Genomic DNA, 16,396 nt, shown 5'->3' on the forward strand with positions numbered 1-16,396 from the left:
CTCTGGTTAATAATATCAAAAAATGTATTAGAACCACTGTTTAATGTTATATTTGATACAAATTAATATTGCTGCCCCGAACGCTCTGCGCCTTGCCACTGAATAATAGATTTACTTAAAATTACATCCCTGGTCCTTGTTCTTTCTGTATCGCATCGTGGTGAATTCACATTTCTCAGGAATTTGACAACAAAACAAAACAAAGCGAGTATTTTATTTGCTAATTTTTGCGATTTCTATTGTTTAATGTAAATTTGTCTTTTTAGGATATGTCGAGCCAACAAAGAAGGCGCAGTTGGAAAATTTAGTAATTAGTAATGAAGTAGCATGCATATTTGGAAAATTATGCCGATAAACAGGATGGAATTTGGGAAAGTAAGTGCATGGTTGCAGCATATCTATGTATAAAAAGTATTTAATTAAATTGTTTATAGAAATGTTATAAATCGAGTGGCTCATTTACGATGTGCTCCAAACATTTGGCGAACTTTTTTTCGCCTTTTCAACATGCTAAGTAACAAGTTAAGATGACTGCCATCATGGGCCGGTAAGAAACCGCAAGCAAAGGGCAGACAACCTTCCAGGAAGCTGCCTCCTGTCCCCGAGCCGAAGCTGCAGCTCAGCAAGAGCAGGTCAGCAAATTGCTACCCTGATCAAACGTAAACTAAAGCGCTCTGCTGTGATTGCACTCCGTAAATGTGAAAACTTGGTGCATGCTGAGAAATATCAAACAGGAAAACTCCGTGATGGACGCCGTGAGATGGAGTAACGCTGTGTGGCAAAGAAATGCGGCCAATTCGACGGGCCTGAAAAATCCAAATTGGCTTTTGTGATCCGCATCCGCGGTATCAACAAAGTTGCACAAAAAGTGCGTAGTTTTACAGTTCTGTCTTCGCCACATTAAAACGGTGTGTTCGTCAAATTGAGCAAGGCAACCAATTAATGCTACTTATGCCGAACCCCCTATATGGGGTTATCCAAATCTTAAATCAGTTTGTGAATTGATGTACAAACGTGGAATGGTCAAGCGTGTCCCAATCTCTGCTTTGTGATCGAACGCAAATTTCGCGAAGCGCACGAAATTCAGTGCGTTGATTCACTTCAAGAAAGCCCCCAACTTCCTGTTGCTATTCAAGCTCAACACATCAACCCGAGGCTGGCGCAAGAAGGCTAATCACTACGTTGAGGTTGGTGATTTCGGTAGCCGTGAGGATAAGATCAACAAATTGCTGCACAAGATGGCTTAAAGAAATTGTTGTTTTGTATTTAAGTAGACAATATAATTTGGCACATCTTCAAAAGACGCCCAAGCAAAAAAAAAAAAGAAAATTAAAAAATTCCTGAAGTTGCCTTTTCACGGGTCGATTTCTGTCGACTGGAAAATTTACTTAAGATATGGACTAGCCAAAACGCTTACATTTTACGGTTGAATTGCAATTTACACGGGTAGATTTTGGTTAAACGACAAAAATCGACCGTGTAAAGGCAGCTTAAATAACGTTCAAATTAATCACCCCCTTTGAGATGGAAAATACCAATAACCATTTCATAATTTCGAAAATTATTCCATTTATATTTGTTCTTGCATTTTCCACACCACTTGTGAGGTATGCTTTTACGCGCGTTACCGATTTTTTTTTTAATGTGCTCGGTTGCCCAGGAGGCCTATTTTCACCTTTACAACTTAACTTAAACAGAATTAAAACTAAAGCATGCAATATATAAAGAAAATTAAAAGTTGTCTTACATCTAGTAAACTTAAAAAATTGCACATTAAATTCATTTTTCATAATAAAATAAAATTAAATATCACAATTCAGTTTACAAAATGTGGTCTGTTTGCACCCACAGTAAGTTCCCATGAAGCCTAGCCTAAATTCAGAATTGAAAAAAAACGAGCAAATGGGGTCGGAAACTACTAGCCCTAAAAGCATAATGTGGAAAATGTTTGAAGAGCTGCGAAATTGCTCGTTAATGATGCACCCAGGGTTGCATTTATTGTCTATGAAAATATTTCGTTAAGCGTTCCAAAATTAGCTCCGAGCAACTAAAAGTTGGTTAGGCTTAAATGAAATAGTTTTTTATTAAATATTTATTCCTGGTATTTAGTAAAAAACATCAATACTAATGTATGAAAAACAAAACATCAATGCTAATGTATGAAATGAAGTAAATAAAAATCTACGAATACATTCCATGAATATTTTGTCATAGAGCCATTATTAAATTTAGACATAACTTTGTCAGGCGTTGGTACCTACGTATATAGAATTAATGCGTTGGAGAGAGATAAATATACAAGTTCAACGCGCTAATTTAGGTATCCTTGTATGTATATACCTGTTACTCGTCTGGCATATACTCCAACTGCGAAAATAATGACAATTATAATTTATGTATGGATAAAAGATTGTCACAAGTTACTTTCGGTAACTCACGATTGAAGTTTGGAATGCAATTTCTCAGAAACACGACTACAGATTTTCTCCAAAGTGTCGGAGAATGCTATGTACTAGTTCATGAAATTCTTAAATTATCTTATTTTTTTAGTTTAGTGTCAACCATTTATGAGTTTAATAAAATTTTGTCGTATACGACATTTGTCAAAAAATTTGCAGTCAGTTTTAGTGATATACGCCAAAATGTGATAACAATTTTTATAAATTAACCATACTTTTTACTAATCAGCCTAATCGTGAGTTTCGCCCGAACAAAATTTCGCCAACAATTTTTTCACCCACCTGTAGTGAACACACGCAAACGAAAAGTGACCCGGTTCTAGAAAATGAAACTCATGATAAAGCTGAATATGTCGGAAACTAAAGAAGAACAGATAACTCTATTTGAAAGATCTTGATTAGTTTAGTACGACAGCAATATTAACGCAATTTGTACCAAATAAGCGAAAAAATTTTAGTCAATTAGTCGGAAACTAAAGAAGATATCCAAAAACCACAAATTGTCAAAATGACGCTTCCGGCAATTTTCCATCCAGGCGACGATATTTGAATAGGTTTGTATAGTTACCAATAGTCAGTACTAATTTGTACTGGAACCTGCAAACTTTACTGGAAAAGTGTATGATAACCCAAAAAATTCGCAAGAGAGCACTGAATCGAGAGCGTAACAACACGAGAGAGCTGCAAATTCTTGCTAGTGAAATTTTTACTAGCAGAAATTAGCTAGCAGAAGAAGAAGAAGAATAAATGTCAAAAGAATATATAAAAAGTGGTGTTACTAGCTCAGTTGATTTTGTGTATGTGTTTCGCCGCACGGCTTCTGATATCAAATTGAAAAATTTTGTTTGAATTTCTACACACACTTACAGGTTTTGACAGTTTATGCCGCCAAAGCAAAAACAAAATACATGTAAATTTTTGTTTTTGTACTCCTGCTATCACCTTATATTGAATCGCCTTGGCACAAACAAAAGTAAAATGAGTGGAAATCATAATATTAATGATGTACTGGACAGTGTAAGTGCTTGTGTGTAAAGCAAAGAGTTTAAAACTGATTTATAAATAGTAAAATGTTTACAGCAGATTGTCAAAGCAGTGCAACAACTGTTCTCTTGCAAGTTTTTGCTAGTTTTGTGTTCAATAACCTATTCTGCTAGTTTTCTCTTCTTCTCAATTTTACGCTCTATTTTGCTTTTACGCTCTCGCTGCAATGTTTTACTGGAGAAGTTACTATACAAACGTAATGTTACTCGCATATTTTCGAGCCTGTATGTAAATTTTCGGAAAAAAGGTTAAAAAGTATATTCATCTGCTGAAAAGATATTTTCGCAGATTCACAATTTATTTAAAATAAATCTATCAACCCTATCTCCAATTCCATGTGAATAACCCTGGCATTCAGTAAGCGGTCTCTAGTCACTAATAGTGACTTTTGGTGGTGAACTTGGATTTTGAGACTATTTGGTATTCAGTACGCTGTCTCACGTCTATAGTCTCAAAAATAAGTCACTAATTTGTCAGCTGGCTAAGAGCAGGTCACAAAAGTAAAAATATGGAGGAAAAGATAATATCTTTCAATTTTATTAAAAAAAGCGAAAATGAAGAGAGGAAATTTGTTTAACAACAATTTCATTAGGAAATAAACTAAAATGCTTTAATATCATACAAATGTATTGAAAAAAATGTATTTTTTGTTTGTTTTTAAAACATTAAAATCTAAAAATTTAAAAAAAAAATAAAACTAATAAAAAAATAAAAAGGTACTAATTAAAAAAAAAATACAAAATCCTCTACGGCCGAGGAGGACTTGAACCCGGACCCTCTCGGCTGCCAGCCTAATGCTTTGACCACTCGGCCATTGCGACTCTTTGAGCGGCGCGGGCGAAATGCATACATAAACACTATCAGTTGATTGTCTGTGTTTGCTTTCACCACACATTTTTGGTGAACTTTTTCGTGACTCTCTCCTTCTGAATACCCAAATCGTCTCAAGTCACAAAAATAGTCACTAATTGTTAATCTCAAATTTAGTGACTTGAGATGAGGCTGAATTACTGAATCCCAGGGTATATTTCACTTCTTAATTACCCTCAGGGAGCCCTATAATCGGAGGAGAAAGGTCATTCAATTCTTTGGTCTTTGCTATCTCATGTCATTGNAAGTTTGTTTACTGGATATACTGAGATTGTGAGTCGCTTCATTGGACACCACACTTAAAAAATAAAACAGCTGATTTTGAAAAACTGCCGCTGCCACTGCCACTGTGTTATTGTGTTTTGGGCTATACACGTATACAACGTCAACAGAAAAGGTAGAAGAACAATAAATTTTATTTAGTTGCATGCAAACATTAGACGAAGCAGGTTGATGTGGCATTTTTGTTTAATAAAGTAGGTACACTGAGTAAATTTTGCAATTATAAGGAAATATGTATTTTTTTTTAATACTAGAATCCTCAATAAAAGCATACAATATGTTTTGTTATTTATCTTTTGGTTTAATCGTTATTTTAAATAGTTCTTAAATGTCAAGTTTTACCTGATTTTAAATCAGAGTGCGGAGAACGATCTTTCTCACAACCAATCGCGGCCAAAAATTGAGTGTTTGCAATTTTACGCGATTGAGAAAGTTGTGCTGCGAACAAAAGCATTTACGAACTCTTAAGCTGAAATAGTGAAGAACGTAAACGCACTGGTACGTAAACCCGAGTCAGCTGACACGATCTATCTTACCAGATCGCCATGTAAATGAAAATTCAACAACGCAGAATTTTGCTGTAGTTGTAGCCCGTAGCGCAGAAATCTGTGGAATTTATATTCTTCCGTGTCAGCTGATTTCTTCCTTCTATAGATGGTTGCCAGTTCGTAAGTTTTGCAAATGGTGAAAAAATATAAGTTCCTATTAAAAATACGTTTAAAATATTTGAAATTTACTATCGAATAAGGTTTTTTCTCGAAAAATAAGTACTTTATATTTAGCTACGATCTATTATAGCACGAAAAGTTGTTGTTGAAAAGGTAAGTTTACGAAAAGGCATGGATGGGTGGTAACACTGTAGTAAGCAACACTGAAGTAAACAGCTGCTTTCTGCGTATTCACTGCGGGCTCCAGTAATCGACAAAATTCTGCGTATACAGACAGCGTTTAAGAATAAGTTCTGCGTTCTTGACTAATTTCACCTTTACGAGCAATATCAATGTTCGTTAAAATTACGAGAGAGAAGCTTTCGCTGCAAGCGTCGTTTGTTCGATCTTTCGCGATCGATCGTTGGTTGCGAGCGTTTTTTGTGAAACTCAATCAGTTACTCGTTTTGTAAAGATTGAGTTTTTGAACGACCGCGAGCGCTCGTCTGGAGGATAGATTATTTATGTGTGTATGAAAGTTTGTATGTTTGTAGAATTTCCACTTTGTGTGAAAAAATTGCCTGTAAGTACATATGCAAAAAGTCATAACTAATTAAAAATTCAAAATTCACTTTATGATTCATATGATGGATTTCATCGAATTACAACTCCCCACAAATTAATATATTAGTCACGACTTTTTCCATTTCATTTACGATGTTGTTAAGCCTTTTTGCATTTCAGGTGACGAAATGTATGTATGTATTTAACATTTCATACTTTGAGAGCTGCATACAGGGCATAAAGAACCTTTAATTAGGGAAATCCGTAACTTTGTCTAATACTGCGCTAAAAAAAATCTTTTGTATTCCGTTGTCGTGCTTGTAAACTAGACTGAAGTTCATTTCTTGGAGGAAACTTGGGTATACAAATTTGTAAAATACTAACCACTTTGTAGAAGATTACCCACTTTGTGTGAAAAAAGGCATACATTCTATTTGCTAGCAATTCAATACCTGCTACTGTTTTCGCGAGTGCACATACATGCGAAACAGGAAGAAATTAAGTTTCTCGTTTATCGTAGAGTTTTTTACACGTACATTAACACTTGTGCATCTAAGGTCTGTACATCGCAGCATTTATGAGCTGTCCTATTATGTCCTGAATCTTAATACATTGCTGCACTCTGCCTGTTTATGGAAACGTATATGTATCCCCCGCTTATGTACAACGGAAGATTCATACATATGCTTCTGCCCGTAAACTCTCACGCGTGTAGCCCAAGAAACCCACACAGTAGATAGTTAATAAATATATACGCATATATGGATATGTACATATATATACATACATAAACAAGTATGTGTATGTACATACATTTACATATTTTCGTGCGTAAAAGTAACAAAAAATGTACAAAAAACTATCATGAAAGTTTATGTGTGATAACTTACAAAGTCCTTCCTCTATTTCATTAATTTTTGCAGAAAATTATTTCTTTGGAGTAATCGTATTTTTTATCTTACATTCGAAAAAACCAATTTCTATTTGTTCCCATAAAAAAATCAAAATACCAGAAAATTATACATATAATAAAAAATCAACGCACTTCAAGTTTACAAAAACAAAACATATTAATGGGCGCGTTCAGAAATGCATCAAGCCAAAGCATCAGTCTCTTTTATTTCTAAACTCTAATTGATGGAAATGACAACTATGCGCAACCACGGTTAAAAGCCGGATTGGAACTTAGTTGCGCAAATAAGACATTTCCATCAATTATAATTTAGATATAAAAGACTCTGATGCTTTGGCTTGATGCATTTCTGAACGCACCCAATATTAGAAAATCTAAAAAATAAGTACAAAATGAGAATAAAATAAATCATTCAATAACAACTACATATTTAGATGTATCAGTATAGTTCAAGATTCACAAAATATAGATCAGATTTTTAGAAACAAACTTTTTCCTGATTGTGTTGCTTATTGGCCGGTTAGTATAATTTAATAATTTATTTTTGAGCTATAGGCCGTATGTTAAATAAAACATTAAATGTTTTTCTGCTTTATTTACTTTTTAGTTTTATTTTGGTCGATATTTCGCCTTCAGTCTGAAGGCATCTTCAGGACTAAAAAAGGAAAACAATATTTGTACATCCTCACAATATAAACCAACAAAAACATACATATGCACAAGTGCATTAAAACGACTTACACTATTAACTTTGTCCGGTCGACTAATCATATGTTAAAATATATAATAACAAACAAGCACGAAGAAGATATTAAACATAAACAGGAAAACTAAGAATTAAAATACAGTAATTGTAAACAAAAATTTTTATACAAACAACAATACATGAAGTGCTAAACAGTAAGACGAAGAAATGTTTGTATGTCTTCTCAGCAGAGCAATGTTGTTGTACGAAGAAATCTTGGCAGCAGACGGACGATGAGTTTAACATGAACACACGAGCACACGACACCTACACTGTAGGTTTGTAGCTGTGCGTTAGAACTAAATTGCGATAAACGTGAGCGCAACTGTCGGTGTCGGTTTTAAGGCTCGTCCACATAAAACTTTGGCGTTGCGTTGGCGTTGGCGTCGCTTCAACAGCTGACTATGAATACATGAATTCAAGTGCAGCCGTCCACATAGCCAAAATTCGGCAACGCTCACGCCAACACAAAGCAAAAAGATGGCCAACTCTCATCTTTTCGCGTGCGTTGCTCGTCAGCTGTTGCAAATAAATAAAATTGTGTGAAATATTTTCCCTTTTTAATCAAGTGCAGGCAAGAAATATCGTTTTTAATGCAATTATTGATATTAAATATTAATTTATCTGTCGTTAGTATGTTAATTTAGTCACCCAAGCATTCGCTGCCAAGCGTTCATTGTAGCAATCATTCTTTTAACGTGCGTTCTGTCAAACCAACGCCAACGCCAAAGCCAACGCGAAAGTCCTATGTGGACCGGCCTTTATAGTTCATCCTTTTGTGATTAGGGGTGTTCATAATATGTAGCATCTCTAAAACATAGCGTTTATTATAGATTTTCTCTTGTTGCAAGATTGCTACTTTATTAAAGTCGGGATAATGTCCCGTATCCTGGCAATGAGATGACAAGGCTGTCTTATTGTCCGCCGAATTATTGCTCAACTTAATGTTTGATTTGTGAGCGGAAATCCTTGTCTTTAATTTCGATTTTGTTGTCCCCACATATACCATATCGCATACGTGGGACGCGTCGCCACTGCATGGTATTCTATAAATTACATCAGACTTCTCATTTATTGGAATTTTATGTTTGGTATTTGAGTAAATTTGTTTCAGCGTATTGTCATAAGTAAACGCTATGCGGAAATTGTCCTTGTCATATATTTTTGAGTATTTAATTCTCTCAGATAATCCTGGTACATATGTTACCGATTTATACATTTTGTTGTTCCCGTCACTGTTTGATTTTTCACACACCAAGAATATAAAAATTAGTCAAATGTTTACACTAACATAAAAAACAACTATAACATCAAGACCAGGAAACACATCAAACGCTACCAAAATATCACACAGCAAATCACAAAAACAGCAGAATCTACCAAATTCTTGGAAAAGTACAGAAGAAGCGGCTTAAAACCCGATTTTATCAACGATGCCACTAAAAATTTTGCCTACATCATTAGCAACAACACCAGCAACAAGATGTAATCAAATATCAACAACTCAGTGTCTGCATATGTCCAGAAAGTCCAAAGTAAATTAGTGAATCTACTTATCAACATAAAACCCGAAATACTTCGACGAAAGAAGAAAGAGCTAAACACACTAAAAGCTCAGATTAAACAACAACTAAGTATGCGCGATTCAAATGCGTTTTTCGAAAGTGAAAACAAAATAATCAACACTCTCACAACAAATATTAAGAAAAGTCAAACCAAAAAGTATGAAAAGCCAAGGGACAAACAAAAACAACTACTTAACATTAGGGCTGTACCATAATGGTTTCAAAACACAACAACTTCACAAATTCCAAATGACGTTCAATGGCTCTTATCCTTAGGACCTAAATTTGCCTCACCAATGACCAAGAAAGATTTTCCCCTTTTTTAAATTATTGCAGATGGGGAAAGCTGCATACAGACGATTAAAGATAAAGATAATCAGGAAATAGAAAGAAATAATCTGACGACATTAATAGGAGACCACCTTAATAAAATGACAATCACCATTAGAGATAGATTTATTCGTGATACCCTACATTCTACTAAGACGCTCCTGAAAAACAATGACCAACTTTTAATTCTCAATGCGGACAAAGTAAACATAACTGTAATGATGGAAAAATCTGAATACGATATAAAGATGCAGAAAATAGTCAATGGCATTTCGACATACAGGGTTTTGAAACGTGATCCCTCGAATAAATTACAAGCTAAAAATAACGAAACTGTAGTGAAAATTCACACAAACAAAGTGATTGATTTAAAAGAAAGGAATAACCTAACGTGCAAAACGGCTAATCCCCCCAGAATTTACGGTCTGCCCAAAATACACAAAGAAGGAATCCCACTAAATCCTATATGTTCGTCCATCAGTTCTCTGTCCTATAACCTATGTAAATATGTTGTCCGCGTGCTCAAAAATGTAACAATGTCCTCCAAGTTTAATGTGAAAGACACAGTCGAGTTTTAAAGAAAAGATTGGAAAAACATATATTTAAGACGATGAAAGTCTTGTGTCGTTTGATGTCGTCTCGCTTTTTCCAAGCATACCCGTGGATTTAGCCATAGAGATAATAGATTCCAAGTGGAGTTCAATACAAGAACATACAACTCTAACCAAAGACCTTTTCTTAACCATATTGAAATTTTGTATTAAAGAGAATCGCTATTTAAAATATAACGACAAGATTTACGAGCAAAAGTCAGGAATGCCTATGGGTTCCCCCTCTTCACCGGTTATCGCAGACATAGTTATGGAGGAATTATTAATCAAATTTGAAAATGACGCCGAAAGCAAACCCCGATTACTAACTAAATATGTCGACGCCATCTTTGCAATTGCTACAACAGAAAATATTGACAAGATGCTTAACACACTAAACAATTACAAGAAAATAAAATTTTCATTAGAAATATAAAAATGGACACCCCAATAATAAGGAAAAATATCACATTAACAGTTGACTGGTATAAGAAACCTACAGCATCAGGGAGGCTCATTAACTTTAACTCGAAACATGAGAAGAAAATAATTCGGAATACCGCCAAAAATTTTATAGCAAGAGTTCCCACGATAAGTGACGAAATTATCATAAGAAAAACACAAAGCCACTATCAAAGATATCCTGCGGAAAAATGAATTTCCACATTGCTTAATTAATAAGCTTATCCGCGACTGCTATGTCCTAAGCATGGGTAACACTGCGCTGCGCAGCGCAATTGCGTTAACACCGTAGCCGGAGTTGCTGCGCCAACACCAGTATATGGAAAGCGCCATTAACACCAAGCAACACATGAAACACTTACACAATTCGCCTTAACTCTTTGAAAATTTACACGTACTTTGGTTTTGCTTTTGAGCGTTGAGAACGCAAATTTAAAGCTTTTGCTCAAGAATGATGAGAATATCGTGGCATTTACAACATTCCTAGCAATTAAATTCGGGTGGCGATACAAGCGTTGCTCAGCGCCGAAAATTATAGAAATAATAGATATGACACCACTGTATGGTGCACTACACTGTATGACGATGGGTACTGTGGTGACACTCAGATGGCGCCGTGTTTAATTCAGTACACTGCGCTGTTGCGCTGAGTTAGTACGCTGACACCACAGGTGGTGCTGGCGTTATTGAGATAGCGCCAAAAAAAATTGCGCTATTACCCATGGCTACTAGGTCCAGACCGGTAAAGAGAAATCAAACAGTGACGGGAACAACAAAATGTATAAATCGGCAACATATGTACCAGGATTATCTGAGAGAATTAAATACTCAAAAATATATGACAAGGACAATTTCCGCATAGCGTTTACTTATGACAATACGCTGAAACAAATTTACTCTAATACCAAACATAAAATTCCAATAAATGAGAAGTCTGATGTAATTTATAGAATATCATGCAGTGGCGACGCGTTCCACGTATGCGATGTGGTTTATGTGGGGAAAACAAAATCGAAATTAAAGACAAGGATTTCCGCTCACAAATCAAACATTAAGTTGAGGAACAATTCGGCGGGCAATAAGACAGCATTGTCATCTCATTGCCAGGATACGGGACATTATCCCGACTTTAATAAAGTAGCAATCTTGCAACAAGAGAAAATCTATAATAAACGCTATGTTTTAGAGATGCTACATATTATGAACACCCCTAATCACAAAAGGATGAACTATAAAACCGACACCGACAATTGCGCTCACGTTTATCGCAATTTAGTTCTAACGCATAACAACAAACCTACAGTGTAAGTGTCGCGTGATCGTGTGTTCATGTTAAACTCATCGTCCGTCCCCTGCCAAGATTTCTTCGGACAACAACATTAGAGGTATTCTCCAAATCTTGCAAAGCCATTGAACGTAGCACGGATTGCATGGATTGCATAACTTGCAAACACACAACAACAAAATACATGGGAAACGGCATTTCCTATCGCTGCAAAATATACAACGTCGAAACCCATGTATATATTTTGCAAAATAGCATAGCAAGATAAATGCGACACTGTGCTAGTTGTTTTTTTGTTGGAATTGCTACATATTTCTCTCAACCTCTCATCTCGCTCGCTTCATATTTTTTTTTCTGTCTCTTGTTATTGTATTTGATACATGATTTCGCTGCTTGCTACCCAAGAATGATAGAATACAAGATTGCGCCGTCCTGGGCGTTGATATTTGTGTACCACAAGTAAACAAAGAATAGAGCGAAAAGAAGAACGAGTTGAAACTGCCAAAGCAGTTCACTTTACAGCGAAAAACGTGTTTTAATTTTGCTAAATGTGAAAATATTGCATTTTTCACCTAATCTATTAGAGAATAGTGAACATTTTAGGGCACTCCATTGCTTTACAATTGCGGCTGCTTCAGCAAACGTTTTAGTGCACTCCATTGCTTTGCAATTAAGGCTGCTGCAGAAAACTGCAGCAGCATCTCTGCGGGATTGATTAGTTAACTTGCTAATGGAAGCTGCGTGGAGCAGAAACAAAATCCTTGTGAGGAAATGCTGTTAATATAATAATAGAGAAACATTTCGGGAACGGCTTTGCCGTGCCCTATGTACACAAAATGCAGCGATTCGTCTCAGCGCTACACTTGCATCTACGCTTCTTGCATCTTGACGGCTGTCGCAATATAACACACAGCACTTCATTGAACTAGTTTTTAAGCAGTCTTCAACTAAAAAATCACTCGCAAATTGCAAATTAACACAATTTAAACTGATTTTTCACTTATAATTCAAATTTCTCTTTAGCTGATTTGTAAACAAAGGTTTATTTACAAGTTACCACAACTGTCAAAATCGGCAAAACCAAAGTAGCGGTACCACTGACGGCGCCACCTTTGTTCGCTGCACCGTGCTTGCTACCCATGCACAGTGTTGCCAGGTCTTCGGCATGAGAAAACGTCCCTATTGGTCTGAAAAAACGTCATTTCCTACCCAAAAACGGCTTTGTCAAATAAATGTACAAAAAATTGTTCTTATTAAACTTTTATTGTATACAAAGATACATATGTACGTAAGGTGTGCTAAAATGTCATTTAGACGGAGTACATTTTGAATTCATTGTAAACTGGTTTGAGATCGTTAATATAAAAATGATTTTATACATACACTTGTGATCAGCTGATTAAGTCATCAACATTTTGATCGATTTTGGCTGTTTTTCTTTTGTTTATTTAATGTTTATTATTTTTCCATAAAAGGCAAACTCATTATATAACAAACAAAATATAAATCCATTATATTTGAAACTTAATATTTGAAACTTTGTGCAAAAATTATCAAAAATCTGCAAAGTTTCAGCTATATTTTCACCTTTTTATTCAGATTTTTTTTAATTTTTTTTTGAGTATGCAGTTTGATAGCCCATTAAATTTCAGGACAATAATGTGCAAGTTTAAAGGGGCTACATAATCGCGTTGATTTTTAATAATTTTTTTTCTTGTACACATTTAGTTAGGGGGTGGGTTGTCGAAAATGCTAAACTACGTTCTGCTAAGAAGGAGCATAGCAATATTGCAGCCTTTTTTGCGTTCATTACATTTTCAATGAAGTCTTAAAAAAGTCGCCTACTTTTTTCTGACTTTTTATGCTAATACAGCTTTTTTGATGCTTTTGCGAGCGTGCGTGTTGCAATAGATCAGCTCTTCCTGATTTGGCTTTTAATGTGCAATTGCAAACATTACAATTAGTCTCGTAACCTCAAGTGTTTACACAACCAGCCTTTGTCCAAGAATCCAAAAAAATGCGCGTACACTTGGTTTGCATCATATTTTAATCATCTGTGTCCAAGGAATAAATATCTTTTGAAGCAGCTGCTGCAAAACACAAAGCTTGTAAAGATTTATTAAGAAAATAATTCAAAACCAGTTCTACTTATAAGATTTAGTAACAGAGAAAAATTACTGGGAAATTAAAAAACGTAATCTTTTACACAAAAAACGTCCAAACGTCAACAGGATACAAAAAACGTCCAAATGACGTTACAAACGTCAACCTGGCAACGCTGCCCATGCACGCTACCACTTTGCAATGGGATGCTCTCGTACTCTTCGAAATTTGGAATAGTATTTTTGCATTTCGTACAATCCGTGCATCGTGCAAGAATACCCCTATTGCTCTGCTGAGATGACATACAAACATTTCTTCGTCTTACTGTTCAGCACTTCATGTATTGTTGTTTGTATAAAAATTTTTGTTTATAATTACTGTATTTTAATTATTAGTTTTCCTGTTCATGTTAAATATCTTCTTCGCGCTTGTTTGTTATTATATATTTTGACATATGATTAGTCGACCGGACAAAGCTAATAGTGTAAATCATTTTAAGTAAAGTGACCAGAATTTTTTAACATTCCAGGAAGACAAATTCCCCACGTTGAAAAGACAAAACATTTTTTATATTTATTTTAACACATAAGTAAGGAATAAATTAACAATTCAAAGTTTCTCTAAACATAAGTCAAACAAGTTAGTAGTACACTGCGTTGCATGTTGCGTGTCTCACATGTGGTCCCATACTAATTTGGTTTAGATCCGATGATTGGTTCATGAAAAAATTGACGGTACTCCTAAATTTTTATATGAGAATTGAAGTCGGTTGTGTTTTTTGCTTAAAAATTACTTTTTAAATTATTTAATTGTAATTGTGTTACTTGCAAAAGAAATTGCTTTCGTTCTTCGTCTTTCGCCAAAGTTCGATTAGAATTTTGTATTAACGCTATACCTCGTTCAGCAACATATTTAATACTTTAAAGCGCCTCTAAGATAGCCAAGTTCAGGGTAATTTTTTAGAGAATTAATACTCTACAAGAATATGCCTAGAAAAACCTTTATACCTTTTTTATAACTTTTCTTAACGGTTCAAAAGTTGTAACATTTTTAATGAAAACAATTTTTTTTTACATGTTATTTACACAGAAAATTTCAAATGCCGACCGACAACTTTTAAAATTGAAATAAAAATGTTTTCAAATGGGAGAATTTCCTACTCAGTAAATAGGTCATTTTAAGACTATAAATTCGCTAGGTTAGTTATTTTGGATCACCCTAATACATATATACAAGAATCACTCGTTTACAGTAATAAGAATAAGTGGCAAATTTCCCGGAAAATTATTTTTATTCTAAGCTTATTTGCGCTCCAATGCAACGAACATACTTGTTTTAAGCCATCTTACAAATGCTTTTATCAAGATAAAAAATTCCCACACAAAAATATTGCCACTGATAAAACTTATACATATCTGGCAAATAAAATGACAAATGGTAGGCAATAATTTTCCCTGTGAAGGCCCGTCGTTAGCTAGTCTTTCAGTGTTGTAAAGGGTAATACGGCTTACCTTCGACACCGGGAATTGATTTGCTCGATCCTCCAATTACCATTGCGAATTACTCCTTTCCCAAGCGCACATTCTTAATTCGATTTTACAGTTCTCTATCTCTATCTACGTGTTTTGTTTTTTTTTCTTCACTACAAAATTTATGCAAAATGTAAGTAATTGTTTTTCGTACTTATAAGAAGTGCCAGTTTTGATTTGTGAACTGGTTTCGACAAATGTCCCATAAAAATTTGAGACGACATCGATTTGTTCGTAATTCGCTTGGTAATTGGATCTGAATTACCACGAAATTAAGTAATTCGCTCTCAAAATTTAGTGTGGGGAATTACGTAATTCCAAGGGCAATAGGAGTGTGAATTACGAATGAGAGAACAAACTAAGTAATAGGCGTGCATTGGGAAAGCCGTTTAAATATTATTGATTAAGGCTCAAAAGGCGTTTGTACCTCAGTATATCCAGTAAAAAAACTGTGGTGAAGTCCTTTATGGGGATAAAGTTTCCAGAGATGAAATTTTAGGTAGCACACAATTTCTTACACGCATGGTTGCTTTTCAGCACTCATGAAAGAAACTTAAGAAATATTTGAAAAAAAAGTTCATATAGTACATTAATTTTTGAAAGAAATACCATATTATGTATGTACTCTGGTTAATAAAATCAAAAAATGTATTAGAACCACCGTTTAATGTTATATTTGATACAAATTAATATTGCTTCCCGAACGCTCTGCGCCTTGCCCCTGAATAATAGTTTACTTAAAATTACATCCCTGGTCCTTGTTCCTTTTGTATCTCATCGTGGTGAATTCACATTTCTCAGAAATTTGACAACAAATCAAAACAAAGCGAGTATTTTATTTGCTAATTTTTGCGATTTCTATTGTTTAATGTAAATTTATGTCTTTTTAGGATATGTCGAGCCAACAAAGAAGGCGCAGTTGGAAAATTGAGTAATTAGTAATGAAGTAGCAGGCATATTTGGAAAATTATGCCGATAAGCAGGATGGAATTTGGGAAAGTAAGTGCA

General features: G+C 34.8%; 2 long non-coding RNA genes across 3 annotated transcripts; both read left to right on the forward strand.

Moving 5' to 3' along the window:
* Nucleotides 1-176: 176 nt before the first annotated feature.
* On the forward strand, nucleotides 177-16,384 carry LOC108360596 (uncharacterized). 2 transcript variants are annotated; one of them, XR_001847143.1, is made up of 2 exons: nucleotides 177-208; nucleotides 16,279-16,384. It is a non-coding gene; the product is annotated as an uncharacterized LOC108360596 (long non-coding RNA). The 2 variants fall into 2 exon arrangements; XR_001847144.1 differs by lacking the exon at nucleotides 177-208 and adding an exon at nucleotides 16,192-16,218.
* LOC108360595 (uncharacterized) lies at nucleotides 336-1,895 on the forward strand. Its single transcript, XR_001847142.1, has 2 exons — nucleotides 336-375; nucleotides 435-1,895. It is a non-coding gene; the product is annotated as an uncharacterized LOC108360595 (long non-coding RNA).
* Nucleotides 16,385-16,396: the final 12 nt, after the last annotated feature.

This window comes from Rhagoletis zephyria, unplaced genomic scaffold (genome assembly GCF_001687245.7).
Source record: "Rhagoletis zephyria isolate East Lansing unplaced genomic scaffold, Rhagoletis_zephyria_1.1 Rzeph_scaffold_00592, whole genome shotgun sequence".
In the NCBI taxonomy this organism is placed as follows: domain Eukaryota; kingdom Metazoa; phylum Arthropoda; class Insecta; order Diptera; family Tephritidae; genus Rhagoletis; species Rhagoletis zephyria.